The sequence below is a fragment of the Struthio camelus genome, chromosome 4, assembly GCF_040807025.1.
Source record: "Struthio camelus isolate bStrCam1 chromosome 4, bStrCam1.hap1, whole genome shotgun sequence".
Classification (NCBI taxonomy): Eukaryota; Metazoa; Chordata; class Aves; order Struthioniformes; family Struthionidae; genus Struthio; species Struthio camelus.
The window spans coordinates 37,196,880-37,218,199 of record NC_090945.1 but is presented as its reverse complement, the minus strand read 5'-3'; positions in this window follow the sequence as shown (position 1 = coordinate 37,218,199).

Below are 21,320 nucleotides of genomic sequence, written 5' to 3'. Positions count from 1 at the left end.
CAAGTCCAGTGGGGCTGCAAAGGGCAGGCCAAAGGCAGTGCGGGCCTGCCCCAAGGTTGCTGCCAGGACTACTTTGTCTTTGAAGGCACCTGTGGGGCTGGTGGTGTGAAAATCAGGCCAGAGTGGACATGAGTGCTAGGCTTAGGCTTAGGCTTAGGGTTAGGGTTAGGGTTAGGGTTAGGAGAGAGAGAAAGCGTAGAGGCCCAGGTGGAGTGGGGCTGCAGAGGACTTGCCAAAGGCAATGCGGCAAAGCCCCAAGATTGCTCCCAAGACAGCTTTGTCTTGTAAGGCGCCTATGGAGGTGGTGGTGTAAAATTCAGGCCAGGGCAGAGATGAGGCCTGGGGCTAGGGTTAGGGTTAGGGTTAGGGTTCGGGTTAGGAGGAAGAGAGATCCCCGAGCGCCAAGTCCAGTGGGGCTGCAAAGGGCAGGCCAAAGGCAGTGCGGGCCTGCCCCAAGGTTGCTGCCAGGACTACTTTGTCTTTGAAGGCACCTGTGGGGCTGGTGGTGTGAAAATCAGGCCAGAGTGGAGATGAGTGCTAGGCTTAGGCTTAGGCTTAGGGTTAGGGTTAGGGTTAGGAGAGAGAGAAAGCGTAGAGGCCCAGGTGGAGTGGGGCTGCAGAGGGCTTGCCAAAGGCAATGCGGCAAAGCCCCAAGATTGCTCCCAAGACAGCTTTGTCTTGTAAGGCGCCTATGGAGGTGGTGGTGTAAAATTCAGGCCAGGGCAGAGATGAGGCCTGGGGCTAGGGTTAGGGTTAGGGTTAGGGTTCAGGTTAGGAGGAAGAGAGAGCCCCGAGCGCCAAGTCCAGTGGGGCTGCAAAGGGCAGGCCAAAGGCAGTGCGGGCCTGCCCCAAGGTTGCTGCCAGGACTACTTTGTCTTTGAAGGCACCTGTGGGGCTGGTGGTGTGAAAATCAGGCCAGAGTGGACATGAGTGCTAGGCTTAGGCTTAGGCTTAGGGTTAGGGTTAGGAGAGAGAGAAAGGCTAGAGGCCCAGGTGGAGTGGGGCTGCAGAGGACTTGCCAAAGGCAATGCGGCAAAGCCCCAAGATTGCTCCCAAGACAGCTTTGTCTTGTAAGGCGCCTATGGAGGTGGTGGTGTAAAATTCAGGCCAGGGCAGAGATGAGGCCTGGGGCTAGGGTTAGGGTTAGGGTTAGGGTTCAGGTTAGGAGGAAGAGAGAGCCCCGAGCGCCAAGTCCAGTGGGGCTGCAAAGGGCAGGCCAAAGGCAGTGCGGGCCTGCCCCAAGGTTGCTGCCAGGACTACTTTGTCTTTGAAGGCACCTGTGGGGCTGGTGGTGTGAAAATCAGGCCAGAGCAGAGATGAGTGCTAGGCTTAGGGTTAGGGTTAGGGTTAGGGTTAGGAGAGAGAGAAAGGCTAGAGGCCCAGGTGGAGTGGGGCTGCAGAGGACTTGCCAAAGGCAATGCGGCAAAGCCCCAAGATTGCTCCCAAGACAACTTTGTCTTGTAAGGCGCCTATGGAGGTGGTGGTGTAAAATTCAGGCCAGGGCGGAGATGAGGCCTGGGGCTAGGGTTAGGGTTAGGGTTAGGGTTAGGGTTCGTGTTAGGAGGAAGAGAGAGCCCCGAGCGCCAAGTCCAGTGGGGCTGCAAAGGGCAGGCCAAAGGCAGTGCGGGCCTGCCCCAAGGTTGCTGCCAGGACTACTTTGTCTTTGAAGGCACCTGTGGGGCTGGTGGTGTGAAAATCAGGCCAGAGCGGAGATGAGTGCTAGGCTTTGGCTTAGGCTTAGGGTTAGGAGAGAGAGAAAGGCTAGAGGCCCAGGTGGAGTGGGGCTGCAGAGGGCTTGCCAAAGGCAATGCGGCAAAGCCCCAAGATTGCTCCCAAGACAGCTTTGTCTTGTAAGGCGCCTATGGAGGTGGTGGTGTAAAATTCAGGCCAGGGCGGAGATGAGGCCTGGGGCTAGGGTTAGGGTTAGGGTTAGGGTTCGGGTTAGGAGGAAGAGAGAGCCCCGAGCGCCAAGTCCAGTGGGGCTGCAAAGGGCAGGCCAAAGGCAGTGCGGGCCTGCCCCAAGGTTGCTGCCAGGACTACTTTGTCTTTGAAGGCACCTGTGGGGCTGGTGGTGTGAAAATCAGGCCAGAGTGGACATGAGTGCTAGGCTTAGGGTTAGGGTTAGGGTTCGGGTTAGGAGAGAGAGAAAGGCTAGAGGCCCAGGTGGAGTGGGGCTGCAGAGGACTTGCCAAAGGCAATGCGGCAAAGCCCCAAGATTGCTCCCAAGACAGCTTTGTCTTGTAAGGCGCCTATGGAGGTGGTGGTGTAAAATTCAGGCCAGGGCGAAGATGAGGCCTGGGGCTAGGCTTAGGGTTAGCGTGCGGGTTAGGAGGAAGAGAGAGCCCCGAGCGCCAAGTCCAGTGGGGCTGCAAAGGGCAGGCCAAAGGCAGTGCGGGCCTGCCCCAAGGTTGCTGCCAGGACTACTTTGTCTTTGAAGGCACCTGTGGGGCTGGTGGTGTGAAAATCAGGCCAGAGTGGAGATGAGTGCTAGGCTTAGGCTTAGGCTTAGGCTTAGGGTTAGGGTTAGGGTTAGGAGAGAGAGAAAGGCTAGAGGCCCAGGTGGAGTGGGGCTGCAGAGGACTTGCCAAAGGCAATGCGGCAAAGCCCCAAGATTGCTCCCAAGACAGCTTTGTCTTGTAAGGCGCCTATGGAGGTGGTGGTGTAAAATTCAGGCCAGGGCAGAGATGAGGCCTGGGGCTAGGGTTAGGGTTAGGGTTAGGGTTAGGGTTAGGGTTAGGGTTAGGGTTAGGAGAGAGAGAAAGGCTAGAGGCCCAGGTGGAGTGGGGCTGCAGAGGACTTGCCAAAGGCAATGCGGCAAAGCCCCAAGATTGCTCCCAAGACAGCTTTGTCTTGTAAGGCGCCTATGGAGGTGGTGGTGTAAAATTCAGGCCAGGGCGGAGATGAGGCCTGGGGCTAGGGTTAGGGTTAGGGTTAGGGTTCAGGTTAGGAGGAAGAGAGAGCCCCGAGCGCCAAGTCCAGTGGGGCTGCAAAGGGCAGGCCAAAGGCAGTGCGGGCCTGCCCCAAGGTTGCTGCCAGGACTACTTTGTCTTTGAAGGCACCTGTGGGGCTGGTGGTGTGAAAATCAGGCCAGAGTGGACATGAGTGCTAGGCTTAGGCTTAGGCTTAGGGTTAGGGTTAGGGTTAGGAGAGAGAGAAAGGCTAGAGGCCCAGGTGGAGTGGGGCTGCAGAGGACTTGCCAAAGGCAATGCGGCAAAGCCCCAAGATTGCTCCCAAGACAGCTTTGTCTTGTAAGGCGCCTATGGAGGTGGTGGTGTAAAATTCAGGCCAGGGCAGAGATGAGGCCTGGGGCTAGGGTTAGGGTTAGGGTTAGGGTTCAGGTTAGGAGGAAGAGAGAGCCCCGAGCGCCAAGTCCAGTGGGGCTGCAAAGGGCAGGCCAAAGGCAGTGCGGGCCTGCCCCAAGGTTGCTGCCAGGACTACTTTGTCTTTGAAGGCACCTGTGGGGCTGGTGGTGTGAAAATCAGGCCAGAGTGGACATGAGTGCTAGGCTTAGGCTTAGGCTTAGGCTTAGGGTTAGGGTTAGGAGAGAGAGAAAGGCTAGAGGCCCAGGTGGAGTGGGGCTGCAGAGGACTTGCCAAAGGCAATGCGGCAAAGCCCCAAGATTGCTCCCAAGACAGCTTTGTCTTGTAAGGCGCCTATGGAGGTGGTGGTGTAAAATTCAGGCCAGGGCAGAGATGAGGCCTGGGGCTAGGGTTAGGGTTAGGGTTAGGGTTAGGGTTCAGGTTAGGAGGAAGAGAGAGCCCCGAGCGCCAAGTCCAGTGGGGCTGCAAAGGGCAGGCCAAAGGCAGTGCGGGCCTGCCACAAGGTTGCTGCCAGGACTACTTTGTCTTTGAAGGCACCTGTGGGGCTGGTGGTGTGAAAATCAGGCCAGAGTGGACATGAGTGCTAGGCTTAGGCTTAGGCTTAGGGTTAGGGTTAGGGTTAGGAGAGAGAGAAAGGCTAGAGGCCCAGGTGGAGTGGGGCTGCAGAGGACTTGCCAAAGGCAATGCGGCAAAGCCCCAAGATTGCTCCCAAGACAGCTTTGTCTTGTAAGGCGCCTATGGAGGTGGTGGTGTAAAATTCAGGCCAGGGCAGAGATGAGGCCTGGGGCTAGGGTTAGGGTTAGGGTTAGGGTTAGGGTTAGGAGAGAGAGAAAGGCTAGAGGCCCAGGTGGAGTGGGGCTGCAGAGGGCTTGCCAAAGGCAATGCGGCAAAGCCCCAAGATTGCTCCCAAGACAACTTTGTCTTGTAAGGCACCTATGGAGGTGGTGGTGTAAAATTCAGGCCAGGGCAGAGATGAGGCCTGGGGCTAGGGTTAGGGTTAGGGTTAGGGTTCAGGTTAGGAGGAAGAGAGAGCCCCGAGCGCCAAGTCCAGTGGGGCTGCAAAGGGCAGGCCAAAGGCAGTGCGGGCCTGCCCCAAGGTTGCTGCCAGGACTACTTTGTCTTTGAAGGCACCTGTGGGGCTGGTGGTGTGAAAATCAGGCCAGAGTGGAGATGAGTGCTAGGCTTAGGCTTAGGCTTAGGGTTAGGGTTAGGGTTAGGAGAGAGAGAAAGGCTAGAGGCCCAGGTGGAGTGGGGCTGCAGAGGACTTGCCAAAGGCAATGCGGCAAAGCCCCAAGATTGCTCCCAAGACAACTTTGTCTTGTAAGGCACCTATGGAGGTGGTGGTGTAAAATTCAGGCCAGGGCAGAGATGAGGCCTGGGGCTAGGGTTAGGGTTAGGGTTAGGGTTCAGGTTAGGAGGAAGAGAGAGCCCCGAGCGCCAAGTCCAGTGGGGCTGCAAAGGGCAGGCCAAAGGCAGTGCGGGCCTGCCCCAAGGTTGCTGCCAGGACTACTTTGTCTTTGAAGGCACCTGTGGGGCTGGTGGTGTGAAAATCAGGCCAGAGTGGACATGAGTGCTAGGCTTAGGCTTAGGCTTAGGGTTAGGGTTAGGGTTAGGAGAGAGAGAAAGGCTAGAGGCCCAGGTGGAGTGGGGCTGCAGAGGGCTTGCCAAAGGCAATGCGGCAAAGCCCCAAGATTGCTCCCAAGACAGCTTTGTCTTGTAAGGCGCCTATGGAGGTGGTGGTGTAAAATTCAGGCCAGGGCGGAGATGAGGCCTGGGGCTAGGGTTAGGGTTAGGGTTAGGGTTCGTGTTAGGAGGAAGAGAGAGCCCTGAGCGCCAAGTCCAGTGGGGCTGCAAAGGGCAGGCCAAAGGCAGTGCGGGCCTGCCCCAAGGTTGCTGCCAGGACTACTTTGTCTTTGAAGGCACCTGTGGGGCTGGTGGTGTGAAAATCAGGCCAGAGTGGACATGAGTGCTAGGCTTAGGCTTAGGCTTAGGGTTAGGGTTAGGGTTAGGAGAGAGAGAAAGGCTAGAGGCCCAGGTGGAGTGGGGCTGCAGAGGACTTGCCAAAGGCAATGCGGCAAAGCCCCAAGATTGCTCCCAAGACAGCTTTGTCTTGTAAGGCGCCTATGGAGGTGGTGGTGTAAAATTCAGGCCAGGGCAGAGATGAGGCCTGGGGCTAGGGTTAGGGTTAGGGTTAGGGTTCGTGTTAGGAGGAAGAGAGAGCCCCGAGCGCCAAGTCCAGTGGGGCTGCAAAGGGCAGGCCAAAGGCAGTGCGGGCCTGCCCCAAGGTTGCTGCCAGGACTACTTTGTCTTTGAAGGCACCTGTGGGGCTGGTGGTGTGAAAATCAGGCCAGAGTGGACATGAGTGCTAGGCTTAGGCTTAGGGTTAGGGTTAGGGTTAGGGTTAGGAGAGAGAGAAAGGCTAGAGGCCCAGGTGGAGTGGGGCTGCAGAGGACTTGCCAAAGGCAATGCGGCAAAGCCCCAAGATTGCTCCCAAGACAGCTTTGTCTTGTAAGGCGCCTATGGAGGTGGTGGTGTAAAATTCAGGCCAGGGCAGAGATGAGGCCTGGGGCTAGGGTTAGGGTTCGGGTTAGGGTTCAGGTTAGGAGGAAGAGAGAGCCCCGAGCGCCAAGTCCAGTGGGGCTGCAAAGGGCAGGCCAAAGGCAGTGCGGGCCTGCCCCAAGGTTGCTGCCAGGACTACTTTGTCTTTGAAGGCACCTGTGGGGCTGGTGGTGTGAAAATCAGGCCAGAGTGGAGATGAGTGCTAGGCTTAGGCTTAGGCTTAGGGTTAGGAGAGAGAGAAAGGCTAGAGGCCCAGGTGGAGTGGGGCTGCAGAGGACTTGCCAAAGGCAATGCGGCAAAGCCCCAAGATTGCTCCCAAGACAGCTTTGTCTTGTAAGGCGCCTATGGAGGTGGTGGTGTAAAATTCAGGCCAGGGCGAAGATGAGGCCTGGGGCTAGGCTTAGGGTTAGGGTGCGGGTTAGGAGGAAGAGAGAGCCCCGAGCACCAAGTCCAGTGGGGCTGCAAAGGGCAGGCCAAAGGCAGTGCGGGCCTGCCCCAAGGTTGCTGCCAGGACTACTTTGTCTTTGAAGGCACCTGTGGGGCTGGTGGTGTGAAAATCAGGCCAGAGTGGACATGAGTGCTAGGCTTAGGCTTAGGCTTAGGGTTAGGGTTAGGGTTAGGAGAGAGAGAAAGGCTAGAGGCCCAGGTGGAGTGGGGCTGCAGAGGACTTGCCAAAGGCAATGCGGCAAAGCCCCAAGATTGCTCCCAAGACAGCTTTGTCTTGTAAGGCGCCTATGGAGGTGGTGGTGTAAAATTCAGGCCAGGGCAGAGATGAGGCCTGGGGCTAGGGTTAGGGTTAGGGTTAGGGTTAGTGTTAAGAGAGAGAGAAAGGCTAGAGGCCCAGGTGGAGTGGGGCTGCAGAGGACTTGCCAAAGGCAATGCGGCAAAGCCCCAAGATTGCTCCCAAGACAGCTTTGTCTTGTAAGGCGCCTATGGAGGTGGTGGTGTAAAATTCAGGCCAGGGCGGAGATGAGGCCTGGGGCTAGGGTTAGGGTTAGGGTTAGGGTTCGGGTTAGGAGGAAGAGAGAGCCCCGAGCGCCAAGTCCAGTGGGGCTGCAAAGGGCAGGCCAAAGGCAGTGCGGGCCTGCCCCAAGGTTGCTGCCAGGACTACTTTGTCTTTGAAGGCACCTGTGGGGCTGGTGGTGTGAAAATCAGGCCAGAGCGGAGATGAGTGCTAGGCTTAGGCTTAGGGTTAGGGTTAGGGTTAGGAGATAGAGAAAGGCTAGAGGCCCAGGTGGAGTGGGGCTGCAGAGGACTTGCCAAAGGCAATGCGGCAAAGCCCCAAGATTGCTCCCAAGACAGCTTTGTCTTGTAAGGCGCCTATGGAGGTGGTGGTGTAAAATTCAGGCCAGGGCAGAGATGAGGCCTGGGGGTAGGGTTAGGGTTAGGGTGCGGGTTAGGGTTAGGAGAGAGAGAAAGGCTAGAGGCCCAGGTGGAGTGGGGCTGCAGAGGGCTTGCCAAAGGCAATGCGGCATAGCCCCAAGATTGCTCCCAAGACAACTTTGTCTTGTAAGGCACCTATGGAGGTGGTGGTGTAAAATTCAGGCCAGGGCGAAGATGAGGCCTGGGGCTAGGGTTAGGGTTAGGGTTAGGGTTCAGGTTAGGAGGAAGAGAGAGCCCCGAGCGCCAAGTCCAGTGGGGCTGCAAAGGGCAGGCCAAAGGCAGTGTGGGCCTGCCCCAAGGTTGCTGCCAGGACTACTTTGTCTTTGAAGGCACCTGTGGGGCTGGTGGTGTGAAAATCAGGCCAGAGTGGACATGAGTGCTAGGCTTAGGCTTAGGGTTAGGGTTAGGGTTAGGGTTAGGAGAGAGAGAAAGGCTAGAGGCCCAGGTGGAGTGGGGCTGCAGAGGACTTGCCAAAGGCAATGCGGCAAAGCCCCAAGATTGCTCCCAAGACAGCTTTGTCTTGTAAGGCGCCTATGGAGGTGGTGGTGTAAAATTCAGGCCAGGGCAGAGATGAGGCCTGGGGCTAGGGTTAGGGTTAGGGTGCGGGTTAGGAGGAAGAGAGAGCCCCGAGCGCCAAGTCCATTGGGGCTGCAAAGGGCAGGCCAAAGGCAGTGCGGGCCTGCCCCAAGGTTGCTGCCAAGACTACTTTGTCTTTGAAGGCACCTGTGGGGCTGGTGGTGTGAAAATCAGGCCAGAGCGGAGATGAGTGCTAGGCTTAGGCTTAGGCTTAGGGTTAGGGTTAGGAGAGAGAGAAAGGCTAGAGGCCCAGGTGGAGTGGGGCTGCAGAGGACTTGCCAAAGGCAATGCGGCAAAGCCCCAAGATTGCTCCCAAGACAGCTTTGTCTTGTAAGGCGCCTATGGAGGTGGTGGTGTAAAATTCAGGCCAGGGCGGAGATGAGGCCTGGGGCTAGGGTTAGGGTTAGGGTTAGGGTTCAGGTTAGGAGGAAGAGAGAGCCCCGAGCGCCAAGTCCAGTGGGGCTGCAAAGGGCAGGCCAAAGGCAGTGCGGGCCTGCCCCAAGGTTGCTGCCAGGACTACTTTGTCTTTGAAGGCACCTGTGGGGCTGGTGGTGTGAAAATCAGGCCAGAGTGGACATGAGTGCTAGGCTTAGGCTTAGGCTTAGGGTTAGGGTTAGGGTTAGGGTTAGGAGAGAGAGAAAGGCTAGAGGCCCAGGTGGAGTGGGGCTGCAGAGGACTTGCCAAAGGCAATGCGGCAAAGCCCCAAGATTGCTCCCAAGACAGCTTTGTCTTGTAAGGCGCCTATGGAGGTGGTGGTGTAAAATTCAGGCCAGGGCGGAGATGAGGCCTGGGGCTAGGCTTAGGGTTAGGGTTAGGGTTCGTGTTAGGAGGAAGAGAGAGCCCCGAGCGCCAAGTCCAGTGGGGCTGCAAAGGGCAGGCCAAAGGCAGTGCGGGCCTGCCCCAAGGTTGCTGCCAGGACTACTTTGTCTTTGAAGGCACTTGTGGGGCTGGTGGTGTGAAAATCAGGCCAGAGCGGAGATGAGTGCTAGGCTTAGGCTTAGGCTTAGGGTTAGGGTTAGGGTTAGGAGAGAGAGAAAGGCTAGAGGCCCAGGTGGAGTGGGGCTGCAGAGGGCTTGCCAAAGGCAATGCGGCAAAGCCCCAAGATTGCTCCCAAGACAGCTTTGTCTTGTAAGGCGCCTATGGAGGTGGTGGTGTAAAATTCAGGCCAGGGCAGAGATGAGGCCTGGGGCTAGGGTTAGGGTTAGGGTTAGGGTTCGGGTTAGGAGGAAGAGAGAGCCCCGAGCGCCAAGTCCAGTGGGGCTGCAAAGGGCAGGCCAAAGGCAGTGCGGGCCTGCCCCAAGGTTGCTGCCAGGACTACTTTGTCTTTGAAGGCACTTGTGGGGCTGGTGGTGTGAAAATCAGGCCAGAGCGGAGATGAGTGCTAGGCTTAGGCTTAGGGTTAGGCTTAGGGTTAGGGTTAGGAGAGAGAGAAAGGCTAGAGGCCCAGGTGGAGTGGGGCTGCAGAGGACTTGCCAAAGGCAATGCGGCAAAGCCCCAAGATTGCTCCCAAGACAGCTTTGTCTTGTAAGGCGCCTATGGAGGTGGTGGTGTAAAATTCAGGCCAGGGCGGAGATGAGGCCTGGGGCTAGGGTTAGGGTTAGGGTTAGGGTTCAGGTTAGGAGGAAGAGAGAGCCCCGAGCGCCAAGTCCAGTGGGGCTGCAAAGGGCAGGCCAAAGGCAGTGCGGGCCTGCCCCAAGGTTGCTGCCAGGACTACTTTGTCTTTGAAGGCACCTGTGGGGCTGGTGGTGTGAAAATCAGGCCAGAGTGGACATGAGTGCTAGGCTTAGGCTTAGGGTTAGGGTTAGGGTTAGGGTTAGGAGAGAGAGAAAGGCTAGAGGCCCAGGTGGAGTGGGGCTGCAGAGGACTTGCCAAAGGCAATGCGGCAAAGCCCCAAGATTGCTCCCAAGACAGCTTTGTCTTGTAAGGCGCCTATGGAGGTGGTGGTGTAAAATTCAGGCCAGGGCAGAGATGAGGCCTGGGGCTAGGGTTAGGGTTAGGGTTAGGGTTCGTGTTAGGAGGAAGAGAGAGCCCCGAGCGCCAAGTCCAGTGGGGCTGCAAAGGGCAGGCCAAAGGCAGTGCGGGCCTGCCCCAAGGTTGCTGCCAGGACTACTTTGTCTTTGAAGGCACCTGTGGGGCTGGTGGTGTGAAAATCAGGCCAGAGTGGACATGAGTGCTAGGCTTAGGCTTAGGGTTAGGGTTAGGGTTAGGGTTAGGAGAGAGAGAAAGCCTAGAGGCCCAGGTGGAGTGGGGCTGCAGAGGACTTGCCAAAGGCAATGCGGCAAAGCCCCAAGATTGCTCCCAAGACAGCTTTGTCTTGTAAGGCGCCTATGGAGGTGGTGGTGTAAAATTCAGGCCAGGGCAGAGATGAGGTCTGGGGCTAGGGTTAGGGTTAGGGTTAGGGTTAGGGTTAGGAGAGAGAGAAAGGCTAGAGGCCCAGGTGGAGTGGGGCTGCAGAGGGCTTGCCAAAGGCAATGCGGCAAAGCCCCAAGATTGCTCCCAAGACAACTTTGTCTTGTAAGGCACCTATGGAGGTGGTGGTGTAAAATTCAGGCCAGGGCAGAGATGAGGCCTGGGGCTAGGGTTAGGGTTAGGGTTAGGGTTCGTGTTAGGAGGAAGAGAGAGCCCCGAGCGCCAAGTCCAGTGGGGCTGCAAAGGGCAGGCCAAAGGCAGTGCGGGCCTGCCCCAAGGTTGCTGCCAGGACTACTTTGTCTTTGAAGGCACCTGTGGGGCTGGTGGTGTGAAAATCAGGCCAGAGTGGACATGAGTGCTAGGCTTAGGCTTAGGCTTAGGGTTAGGGTTAGGGTTAGGAGAGAGAGAAAGGCTAGAGGCCCAGGTGGAGTGGGGCTGCAGAGGACTTGCCAAAGGCAATGCGGCAAAGCCCCAAGATTGCTCCCAAGACAGCTTTGTCTTGTAAGGCGCCTATGGAGGTGGTGGTGTAAAATTCAGGCCAGGGCAGAGATGAGGCCTGGGGCTAGGGTTAGGGTTAGGGTTAGGGTTCGGGTTAGGAGGAAGAGAGATCCCCGAGCGCCAAGTCCAGTGGGGCTGCAAAGGGCAGGCCAAAGGCAGTGTGGGCCTGCCCCAAGGTTGCTGCCAGGACTACTTTGTCTTTGAAGGCACCTGTGGGGCTGGTGGTATGAAAATCAGGCCAGAGTGGACATGAGTGCTAGGCTTAGGCTTAGGCTTAGGGTTAGGGTTAGGGTTAGGAGAGAGAGAAAGCCTAGAGGCCCAGGTGGAGTGGGGCTGCAGAGGACTTGCCAAAGGCAATGCGGCAAAGCCCCAAGATTGCTCCCAAGACAGCTTTGTCTTGTAAGGCGCCTATGGAGGTGGTGGTGTAAAATTCAGGCCAGGGCAGAGATGAGGCCTGGGGCTAGGGTTAGGGTTAGGGTTAGGGTTCGTGTTAGGAGGAAGAGAGAGCCCCGAGCGCCAAGTCCAGTGGGGCTGCAAAGGGCAGGCCAAAGGCAGTGCGGGCCTGCCCCAAGGTTGCTGCCAGGACTACTTTGTCTTTGAAGGCACCTGTGGGGCTGGTGGTGTGAAAATCAGGCCAGGGCAGAGATGAGGCCTGGGGCTAGGGTTAGGGTTAGGGTTAGGGTTAGGAGAGAGAGAAAGGCTAGAGGCCCAGGTGGAGTGGGGCTGCAGAGGACTTGCCAAAGGCAATGCGGCAAAGCCCCAAGATTGCTCCCAAGACAGCTTTGTCTTGTAAGGCGCCTATGGAGGTGGTGGTGTAAAATTCAGGCCAGGGCAGAGATGAGGCCTGGGGCTAGGGTTAGGGTTAGGGTTAGGGTTCGTGTTAGGAGGAAGAGAGAGCCCCGAGCGCCAAGTCCAGTGGGGCTGCAAAGGGCAGGCCAAAGGCAGTGCGGGCCTGCCCCAAGGTTGCTGCCAGGACTACTTTGTCTTTGAAGGCACCTGTGGGGCTGGTGGTGTGAAAATCAGGCCAGAGCGGAGATGAGTGCTAGGCTTAGGGTTAGGGTTAGGGTTAGGAGAGAGAGAAAGGCTAGAGGCCCAGGTGGAGTGGGGCTGCAGAGGACTTGCCAAAGGCAATGCGGCAAAGCCCCAAGATTGCTCCCAAGACAGCTTTGTCTTGTAAGGCGCCTATGGAGGTGGTGGTGTAAAATTCAGGCCAGGGCGGAGATGAGGCCTGGGGCTAGGCTTAGGGTTAGGGTTAGGGTTCGTGTTAGGAGGAAGAGAGAGCCCCGAGCGCCAAGTCCAGTGGGGCTGCAAAGGGCAGGCCAAAGGCAGTGCGGGCCTGCCCCAAGGTTGCTGCCAGGACTACTTTGTCTTTGAAGGCACCTGTGGGGCTGGTGGTGTGAAAATCAGGCCAGAGTGGACATGAGTGCTAGGCTTAGGCTTAGGCTTAGGGTTAGGGTTAGGGTTAGGGTTAGGAGAGAGAGAAAGGCTAGAGGCCCAGGTGGAGTGGGGCTGCAGAGGGCTTGCCAAAGGCAATGCGGCAAAGCCCCAAGATTGCTCCCAAGACAACTTTGTCTTGTAAGGCGCCTATGGAGGTGGTGGTGTAAAATTCAGGCCAGGGCAGAGATGAGGCCTGGGGCTAGGGTTAGGGTTAGGGTTAGGGTTCAGGTTAGGAGGAAGAGAGAGCCCCGAGCGCCAAGTCCAGTGGGGCTGCAAAGGGCAGGCCAAAGGCAGTGCGGGCCTGCCCCAAGGTTGCTGCCAGGACTACTTTGTCTTTGAAGGCACCTGTGGGGCTGGTGGTGTGAAAATCAGGCCAGAGCGGAGATGAGTGCTAGGCTTAGGCTTAGGGTTAGGGTTAGGAGAGAGAGAAAGGCTAGAGGCCCAGGTGGAGTGGGGCTGCAGAGGACTTGCCAAAGGCAATGCGGCAAAGCCCCAAGATTGCTCCCAAGACAGCTTTGTCTTGTAAGGCGCCTATGGAGGTGGTGGTGTAAAATTCAGGCCAGGGCAGAGATGAGGCCTGGGGCTAGGGTTAGGGTTAGGGTTAGGGTTCGTGTTAGGAGGAAGAGAGAGCCCCGAGCGCCAAGTCCAGTGGGGCTGCAAAGGGCAGGCCAAAGGCAGTGCGGGCCTGCCCCAAGGTTGCTGCCAGGACTACTTTGTCTTTGAAGGCACCTGTGGGGCTGGTGGTGTGAAAATCAGGCCAGAGCGGAGATGAGTGCTAGGCTTAGGCTTAGGCTTAGGGTTAGGAGAGAGAGAAAGGCTAGAGGCCCAGGTGGAGTGGGGCTGCAGAGGACTTGCCAAAGGCAATGCGGCAAAGCCCCAAGATTGCTCCCAAGACAACTTTGTCTTGTAAGGCGCCTATGGAGGTGGTGGTGTAAAATTCAGGCCAGGGCGGAGATGAGGCCTGGGGCTAGGGTTAGGGTTAGGGTTAGGGTTCAGGTTAGGAGGAAGAGAGAGCCCCGAGCGCCAAGTCCAGTGGGGCTGCAAAGGGCAGGCCAAAGGCAGTGCGGGCCTGCCCCAAGGTTGCTGCCAGGACTACTTTGTCTTTGAAGGCACCTGTGGGGCTGGTGGTGTGAAAATCAGGCCAGAGTGGACATGAGTGCTAGGCTTAGGCTTAGGCTTAGGGTTAGGGTTAGGGTTAGGGTTAGGGTTAGGGTTAGGAGAGAGAGAAAGGCTAGAGGCCCAGGTGGAGTGGGGCTGCAGAGGACTTGCCAAAGGCAATGCGGCAAAGCCCCAAGATTGCTCCCAAGACAGCTTTGTCTTGTAAGGCGCCTATGGAGGTGGTGGTGTAAAATTCAGGCCAGGGCAGAGATGAGGCCTGGGGCTAGGGTTAGGGTTAGGGTTAGGGTTCAGGTTAGGAGGAAGAGAGAGCCCCGAGCGCCAAGTCCATTGGGGCTGCAAAGGGCAGGCCAAAGGCAGTGCGGGCCTGCCCCAAGGTTGCTGCCAGGACTACTTTGTCTTTGAAGGCACCTGTGGGGCTGGTGGTGTGAAAATCAGGCCAGAGTGGACATGAGTGCTAGGCTTAGGCTTAGGGTTAGGGTTAGGGTTAGGAGAGAGAGAAAGGCTAGAGGCCCAGGTGGAGTGGGGCTGCAGAGGACTTGCCAAAGGCAATGCGGCAAAGCCCCAAGATTGCTCCCAAGACAGCTTTGTCTTGTAAGGCGCCTATGGAGGTGGTGGTGTAAAATTCAGGCCAGGGCGAAGATGAGGCCTGGGGCTAGGGTTAGGGTTAGGGTTAGGGTTAGGGTTAGGAGAGAGAGAAAGGCTAGAGGCCCAGGTGGAGTGGGGCTGCAGAGGGCTTGCCAAAGGCAATGCGGCAAAGCCCCAAGATTGCTCCCAAGACAACTTTGTCTTGTAAGGCACCTATGGAGGTGGTGGTGTAAAATTCAGGCCAGGGCAGAGATGAGGCCTGGGGCTAGGGTTAGGGTTAGGGTTAGGGTTCAGGTTAGGAGGAAGAGAGAGCCCCGAGCGCCAAGTCCAGTGGGGCTGCAAAGGGCAGGCCAAAGGCAGTGCGGGCCTGCCCCAAGGTTGCTGCCAGGACTACTTTGTCTTTGAAGGCACCTGTGGGGCTGGTGGTGTGAAAATCAGGCCAGAGTGGACATGAGTGCTAGGCTTAGGCTTAGGCTTAGGGTTAGGCTTAGGGTTAGGAGAGAGAGAAAGGCTAGAGGCCCAGGTGGAGTGGGGCTGCAGAGGACTTGCCAAAGGCAATGCGGCAAAGCCCCAAGATTGCTCCCAAGACAGCTTTGTCTTGTAAGGCGCCTATGGAGGTGGTGGTGTAAAATTCAGGCCAGGGCAGAGATGAGGCCTGGGGCTAGGGTTAGGGTTAGGGTTAGGGTTCGGGTTAGGAGGAAGAGAGAGCCCCGAGCGCCAAGTCCAGTGGGGCTGCAAAGGGCAGGCCAAAGGCAGTGCGGGCCTGCCCCAAGGTTGCTGCCAGGACTACTTTGTCTTTGAAGGCACCTGTGGGGCTGGTGGTGTGAAAATCAGGCCAGAGTGGACATGAGTGCTAGGCTTAGGCTTAGGGTTAGGGTTAGGAGAGAGAGAAAGGCTAGAGGCCCAGGTGGAGTGGGGCTGCAGAGGACTTGCCAAAGGCAATGTGGCAAAGCCCCAAGATTGCTCCCAAGACAGCTTTGTCTTGTAAGGCGCCTATGGAGGTGGTGGTGTAAAATTCAGGCCAGGGCGAAGATGAGGCCTGGAGCTAGGCTTAGGGTTAGGGTGCGGGTTAGGAGGAAGAGAGAGCCCCGAGCACCAAGTCCAGTGGGGCTGCAAAGGGCAGGCCAAAGGCAGTGCGGGCCTGCCCCAAGGTTGCTGCCAGGACTACTTTGTCTTTGAAGGCACCTGTGGGGCTGGTGGTGTGAAAATCAGGCCAGAGTGGACATGAGTGCTAGGCTTAGGCTTAGGCTTAGGGTTAGGCTTAGGGTTAGGAGAGAGAGAAAGGCTAGAGGCCCAGGTGGAGTGGGGCTGCAGAGGACTTGCCAAAGGCAATGCGGCAAAGCCCCAAGATTGCTCCCAAGACAGCTTTGTCTTGTAAGGCGCCTATGGAGGTGGTGGTGTAAAATTCAGGCCAGGGCAGAGATGAGGCCTGGGGCTAGGGTTAGGGTTAGGGTTAGGGTTAGGAGAGAGAGAAAGGCTAGAGGCCCAGGTGGAGTGGGGCTGCAGAGGGCTTGCCAAGGCAATGCGGCAAAGCCCCAAGATTGCTCCCAAGACAACTTTGTCTTGTAAGGCACCTATGGAGGTGGTGGTGTAAAATTCAGGCCAGGGCAGAGATGAGGCCTGGGGCTAGGGTTAGGGTTAGGGTTAGGGTTCAGGTTAGGAGGAAGAGAGAGCCCCGAGCGCCAAGTCCAGTGGGGCTGCAAAGGGCAGGCCAAAGGCAGTGCGGGCCTGCCCCAAGGTTGCTGCCAGGACTACTTTGTCTTTGAAGGCACCTGTGGGGCTGGTGGTGTGAAAATCAGGCCAGAGCGGAGATGAGTGCTAGGCTTAGGCTTAGGCTTAGGGTTAGGGTTAGGGTTAGGAGAGAGAGAAAGGCTAGAGGCCCAGGTGGAGTGGGGCTGCAGAGGACTTGCCAAAGGCAATGCGGCAAAGCCCCAAGATTGCTCCCAAGACAGCTTTGTCTTGTAAGGCGCCTATGGAGGTGGTGGTGTAAAATTCAGGCCAGGGCGGAGATGAGGCCTGGGGCTAGGGTTAGGGTTAGGGTTAGGAGAGAGAGAAAGGCTAGAGGCCCAGGTGGAGTGGGGCTGCAGAGGACTTGCCAAAGGCAATGCGGCAAAGCCCCAAGATTGCTCCCAAGACAGCTTTGTCTTGTAAGGCGCCTATGGAGGTGGTGGTGTAAAATTCAGGCCAGGGCAGAGATGAGGCCTGGGGCTAGGGTTAGGGTTAGGGTTAGGGTTCGGGTTAGGAGGAAGAGAGATCCCCGAGCGCCAAGTCCAGTGGGGCTGCAAAGGGCAGGCCAAAGGCAGTGTGGGCCTGCCCCAAGGTTGCTGCCAGGACTACTTTGTCTTTGAAGGCACCTGTGGGGCTGGTGGTATGAAAATCAGGCCAGAGTGGACATGAGTGCTAGGCTTAGGCTTAGGCTTAGGGTTAGGGTTAGGGTTAGGAGAGAGAGAAAGCCTAGAGGCCCAGGTGGAGTGGGGCTGCAGAGGACTTGCCAAAGGCAATGCGGCAAAGCCCCAAGATTGCTCCCAAGACAGCTTTGTCTTGTAAGGCGCCTATGGAGGTGGTGGTGTAAAATTCAGGCCAGGGCAGAGATGAGGCCTGGGGCTAGGGTTAGGGTTAGGGTTAGGGTTCGTGTTAGGAGGAAGAGAGAGCCCCGAGCGCCAAGTCCAGTGGGGCTGCAAAGGGCAGGCCAAAGGCAGTGCGGGCCTGCCCCAAGGTTGCTGCCAGGACTACTTTGTCTTTGAAGGCACCTGTGGGGCTGGTGGTGTGAAAATCAGGCCAGAGTGGACATGAGTGCTAGGCTTAGGCTTAGGCTTAGGGTTAGGGTTAGGGTTAGGAGAGAGAGAAAGGCTAGAGGCCCAGGTGGAGTGGGGCTGCAGAGGACTTGCCAAAGGCAATGCGGCAAAGCCCCAAGATTGCTCCCAAGACAGCTTTGTCTTGTAAGGCGCCTATGGAGGTGGTGGTGTAAAATTCAGGCCAGGGCAGAGATGAGGCCTGGGGCTAGGGTTAGGGTTAGGGTTAGGGTTCGTGTTAGGAGGAAGAGAGAGCCCCGAGCGCCAAGTCCAGTGGGGCTGCAAAGGGCAGGCCAAAGGCAGTGCGGGCCTGCCCCAAGGTTGCTGCCAGGACTACTTTGTCTTTGAAGGCACCTGTGGGGCTGGTGGTGTGAAAATCAGGCCAGAGCGGAGATGAGTGCTAGGCTTAGGGTTAGGGTTAGGGTTAGGAGAGAGAGAAAGGCTAGAGGCCCAGGTGGAGTGGGGCTGCAGAGGACTTGCCAAAGGCAATGCGGCAAAGCCCCAAGATTGCTCCCAAGACAGCTTTGTCTTGTAAGGCGCCTATGGAGGTGGTGGTGTAAAATTCAGGCCAGGGCGGAGATGAGGCCTGGGGCTAGGCTTAGGGTTAGGGTTAGGGTTCGTGTTAGGAGGAAGAGAGAGCCCCGAGCGCCAAGTCCAGTGGGGCTGCAAAGGGCAGGCCAAAGGCAGTGCGGGCCTGCCCCAAGGTTGCTGCCAGGACTACTTTGTCTTTGAAGGCACCTGTGGGGCTGGTGGTGTGAAAATCAGGCCAGAGTGGACATGAGTGCTAGGCTTAGGCTTAGGCTTAGGGTTAGGGTTAGGGTTAGGGTTAGGAGAGAGAGAAAGGCTAGAGGCCCAGGTGGAGTGGGGCTGCAGAGGGCTTGCCAAAGGCAATGCGGCAAAGCCCCAAGATTGCTCCCAAGACAACTTTGTCTTGTAAGGCGCCTATGGAGGTGGTGGTGTAAAATTCAGGCCAGGGCAGAGATGAGGCCTGGGGCTAGGGTTAGGGTTAGGGTTAGGGTTCAGGTTAGGAGGAAGAGAGAGCCCCGAGCGCCAAGTCCAGTGGGGCTGCAAAGGGCAGGCCAAAGGCAGTGCGGGCCTGCCCCAAGGTTGCTGCCAGGACTACTTTGTCTTTGAAGGCACCTGTGGGGCTGGTGGTGTGAAAATCAGGCCAGAGCGGAGATGAGTGCTAGGCTTAGGCTTAGGGTTAGGGTTAGGAGAGAGAGAAAGGCTAGAGGCCCAGGTGGAGTGGGGCTGCAGAGGACTTGCCAAAGGCAATGCGGCAAAGCCCCAAGATTGCTCCCAAGACAGCTTTGTCTTGTAAGGCGCCTATGGAGGTGGTGGTGTAAAATTCAGGCCAGGGCAGAGATGAGGCCTGGGGCTAGGGTTAGGGTTAGGGTTAGGGTTCGTGTTAGGAGGAAGAGAGAGCCCCGAGCGCCAAGTCCAGTGGGGCTGCAAAGGGCAGGCCAAAGGCAGTGCGGGCCTGCCCCAAGGTTGCTGCCAGGACTACTTTGTCTTTGAAGGCACCTGTGGGGCTGGTGGTGTGAAAATCAGGCCAGAGCGGAGATGAGTGCTAGGCTTAGGCTTAGGCTTAGGGTTAGGAGAGAGAGAAAGGCTAGAGGCCCAGGTGGAGTGGGGCTGCAGAGGACTTGCCAAAGGCAATGCGGCAAAGCCCCAAGATTGCTCCCAAGACAACTTTGTCTTGTAAGGCGCCTATGGAGGTGGTGGTGTAAAATTCAGGCCAGGGCGGAGATGAGGCCTGGGGCTAGGGTTAGGGTTAGGGTTAGGGTTCAGGTTAGGAGGAAGAGAGAGCCCCGAGCGCCAAGTCCAGTGGGGCTGCAAAGGGCAGGCCAAAGGCAGTGCGGGCCTGCCCCAAGGTTGCTGCCAGGACTACTTTGTCTTTGAAGGCACCTGTGGGGCTGGTGGTGTGAAAATCAGGCCAGAGTGGACATGAGTGCTAGGCTTAGGCTTAGGCTTAGGGTTAGGGTTAGGGTTAGGGTTAGGGTTAGGGTTAGGAGAGAGAGAAAGGCTAGAGGCCCAGGTGGAGTGGGGCTGCAGAGGACTTGCCAAAGGCAATGCGGCAAAGCCCCAAGATTGCTCCCAAGACAGCTTTGTCTTGTAAGGCGCCTATGGAGGTGGTGGTGTAAAATTCAGGCCAGGGCAGAGATGAGGCCTGGGGCTAGGGTTAGGGTTAGGGTTAGGGTTCAGGTTAGGAGGAAGAGAGAGCCCCGAGCGCCAAGTCCATTGGGGCTGCAAAGGGCAGGCCAAAGGCAGTGCGGGCCTGCCCCAAGGTTGCTGCCAGGACTACTTTGTCTTTGAAGGCACCTGTGGGGCTGGTGGTGTGAAAATCAGGCCAGAGTGGACATGAGTGCTAGGCTTAGGCTTAGGGTTAGGGTTAGGGTTAGGAGAGAGAGAAAGGCTAGAGGCCCAGGTGGAGTGGGGCTGCAGAGGACTTGCCAAAGGCAATGCGGCAAAGCCCCAAGATTGCTCCCAAGACAGCTTTGTCTTGTAAGGCGCCTATGGAGGTGGTGGTGTAAAATTCAGGCCAGGGCGAAGATGAGGCCTGGGGCTAGGGTTAGGGTTAGGGTTAGGGTTAGGGTTAGGAGAGAGAGAAAGGCTAGAGGCCCAGGTGGAGTGGGGCTGCAGAGGGCTTGCCAAAGGCAATGCGGCAAAGCCCCAAGATTGCTCCCAAGACAACTTTGTCTTGTAAGGCACCTATGGAGGTGGTGGTGTAAAATTCAGGCCAGGGCAGAGATGAGGCCTGGGGCTAGGGTTAGGGTTAGGGTTAGGGTTCAGGTTAGGAGGAAGAGAGAGCCCCGAGCGCCAAGTCCAGTGGGGCTGCAAAGGGCAGGCCAAAGGCAGTGCGGGCCTGCCCCAAGGTTGCTGCCAGGACTACTTTGTCTTTGAAGGCACCTGTGGGGCTGGTGGTGTGAAAATCAGGCCAGAGTGGACATGAGTGCTAGGCTTAGGCTTAGGCTTAGGGTTAGGCTTAGGGTTAGGAGAGAGAGAAAGGCTAGAGGCCCAGGTGGAGTGGGGCTGCAGAGGACTTGCCAAAGGCAATGCGGCAAAGCCCCAAGATTGCTCCCAAGACAGCTTTGTCTTGTAAGGCGCCTATGGAGGTGGTGGTGTAAAATTCAGGCCAGGGCAGAGATGAGGCCTGGGGCTAGGGTTAGGGTTAGGGTTAGGGTTCGGGTTAGGAGGAAGAGAGAGCCCCGAGCGCCAAGTCCAGTGGGGCTGCAAAGGGCAGGCCAAAGGCAGTGCGGGCCTGCCCCAAGGTTGCTGCCAGGACTACTTTGTCTTTGAAGGCACCTGTGGGGCTGGTGGTGTGAAAATCAGGCCAGAGTGGACATGAGTGCTAGGCTTAGGCTTAGGGTTAGGGTTAGGAGAGAGAGAAAGGCTAGAGGCCCAGGTGGAGTGGGGCTGCAGAGGACTTGCCAAAGGCAATGTGGCAAAGCCCCAAGATTGCTCCCAAGACAGCTTTGTCTTGTAAGGCGCCTATGGAGGTGGTGGTGTAAAATTCAGGCCAGGGCGAAGATGAGGCCTGGAGCTAGGCTTAGGGTTAGGGTGCGGGTTAGGAGGAAGAGAGAGCCCCGAGCACCAAGTCCAGTGGGGCTGCAAAGGGCAGGCCAAAGGCAGTGCGGGCCTGCCCCAAGGTTGCTGCCAGGACTACTTTGTCTTTGAAGGCACCTGTGGGGCTGGTGGTGTGAAAATCAGGCCAGAGTGGACATGAGTGCTAGGCTTAGGCTTAGGCTTAGGGTTAGGCTTAGGGTTAGGAGAGAGAGAAAGGCTAGAGGCCCAGGTGGAGTGGGGCTGCAGAGGACTTGCCAAAGGCAATGCGGCAAAGCCCCAAGATTGCTCCCAAGACAGCTTTGTCTTGTAAGGCGCCTATGGAGGTGGTGGTGTAAAATTCAGGCCAGGGCAGAGATGAGGCCTGGGGCTAGGGTTAGGGTTAGGGTTAGGGTTAGGAGAGAGAGAAAGGCTAGAGGCCCAGGTGGAGTGGGGCTGCAGAGGGCTTGCCAAGGCAATGCGGCAAAGCCCCAAGATTGCTCCCAAGACAACTTTGTCTTGTAAGGCACCTATGGAGGTGGTGGTGTAAAATTCAGGCCAGGGCAGAGATGAGGCCTGGGGCTAGGGTTAGGGTTAGGGTTAGGGTTCAGGTTAGGAGGAAGAGAGAGCCCCGAGCGCCAAGTCCAGTGGGGCTGCAAAGGGCAGGCCAAAGGCAGTGCGGGCCTGCCCCAAGGTTGCTGCCAGGACTACTTTGTCTTTGAAGGCACCTGTGGGGCTGGTGGTGTGAAAATCAGGCCAGAGCGGAGATGAGTGCTAGGCTTAGGCTTAGGCTTAGGGTTAGGGTTAGGGTTAGGAGAGAGAGAAAGGCTAGAGGCCCAGGTGGAGTGGGGCTGCAGAGGACTTGCCAAAGGCAATGCGGCAAAGCCCCAAGATTGCTCCCAAGACAGCTTTGTCTTGTAAGGCGCCTATGGAGGTGGTGGTGTAAAATTCAGGCCAGGGCGGAGATGAGGCCTGGGGCTAGGGTTAGGGTTAGGGTTAGGAGAGAGAGAAAGGCTAGAGGCCCAGGTGGAGTGGGGCTGCAGAGGGCTTGCCAAAGGCAATGCGGCAAAGCCCCAAGATTGCTCCCAAGACAACTTTG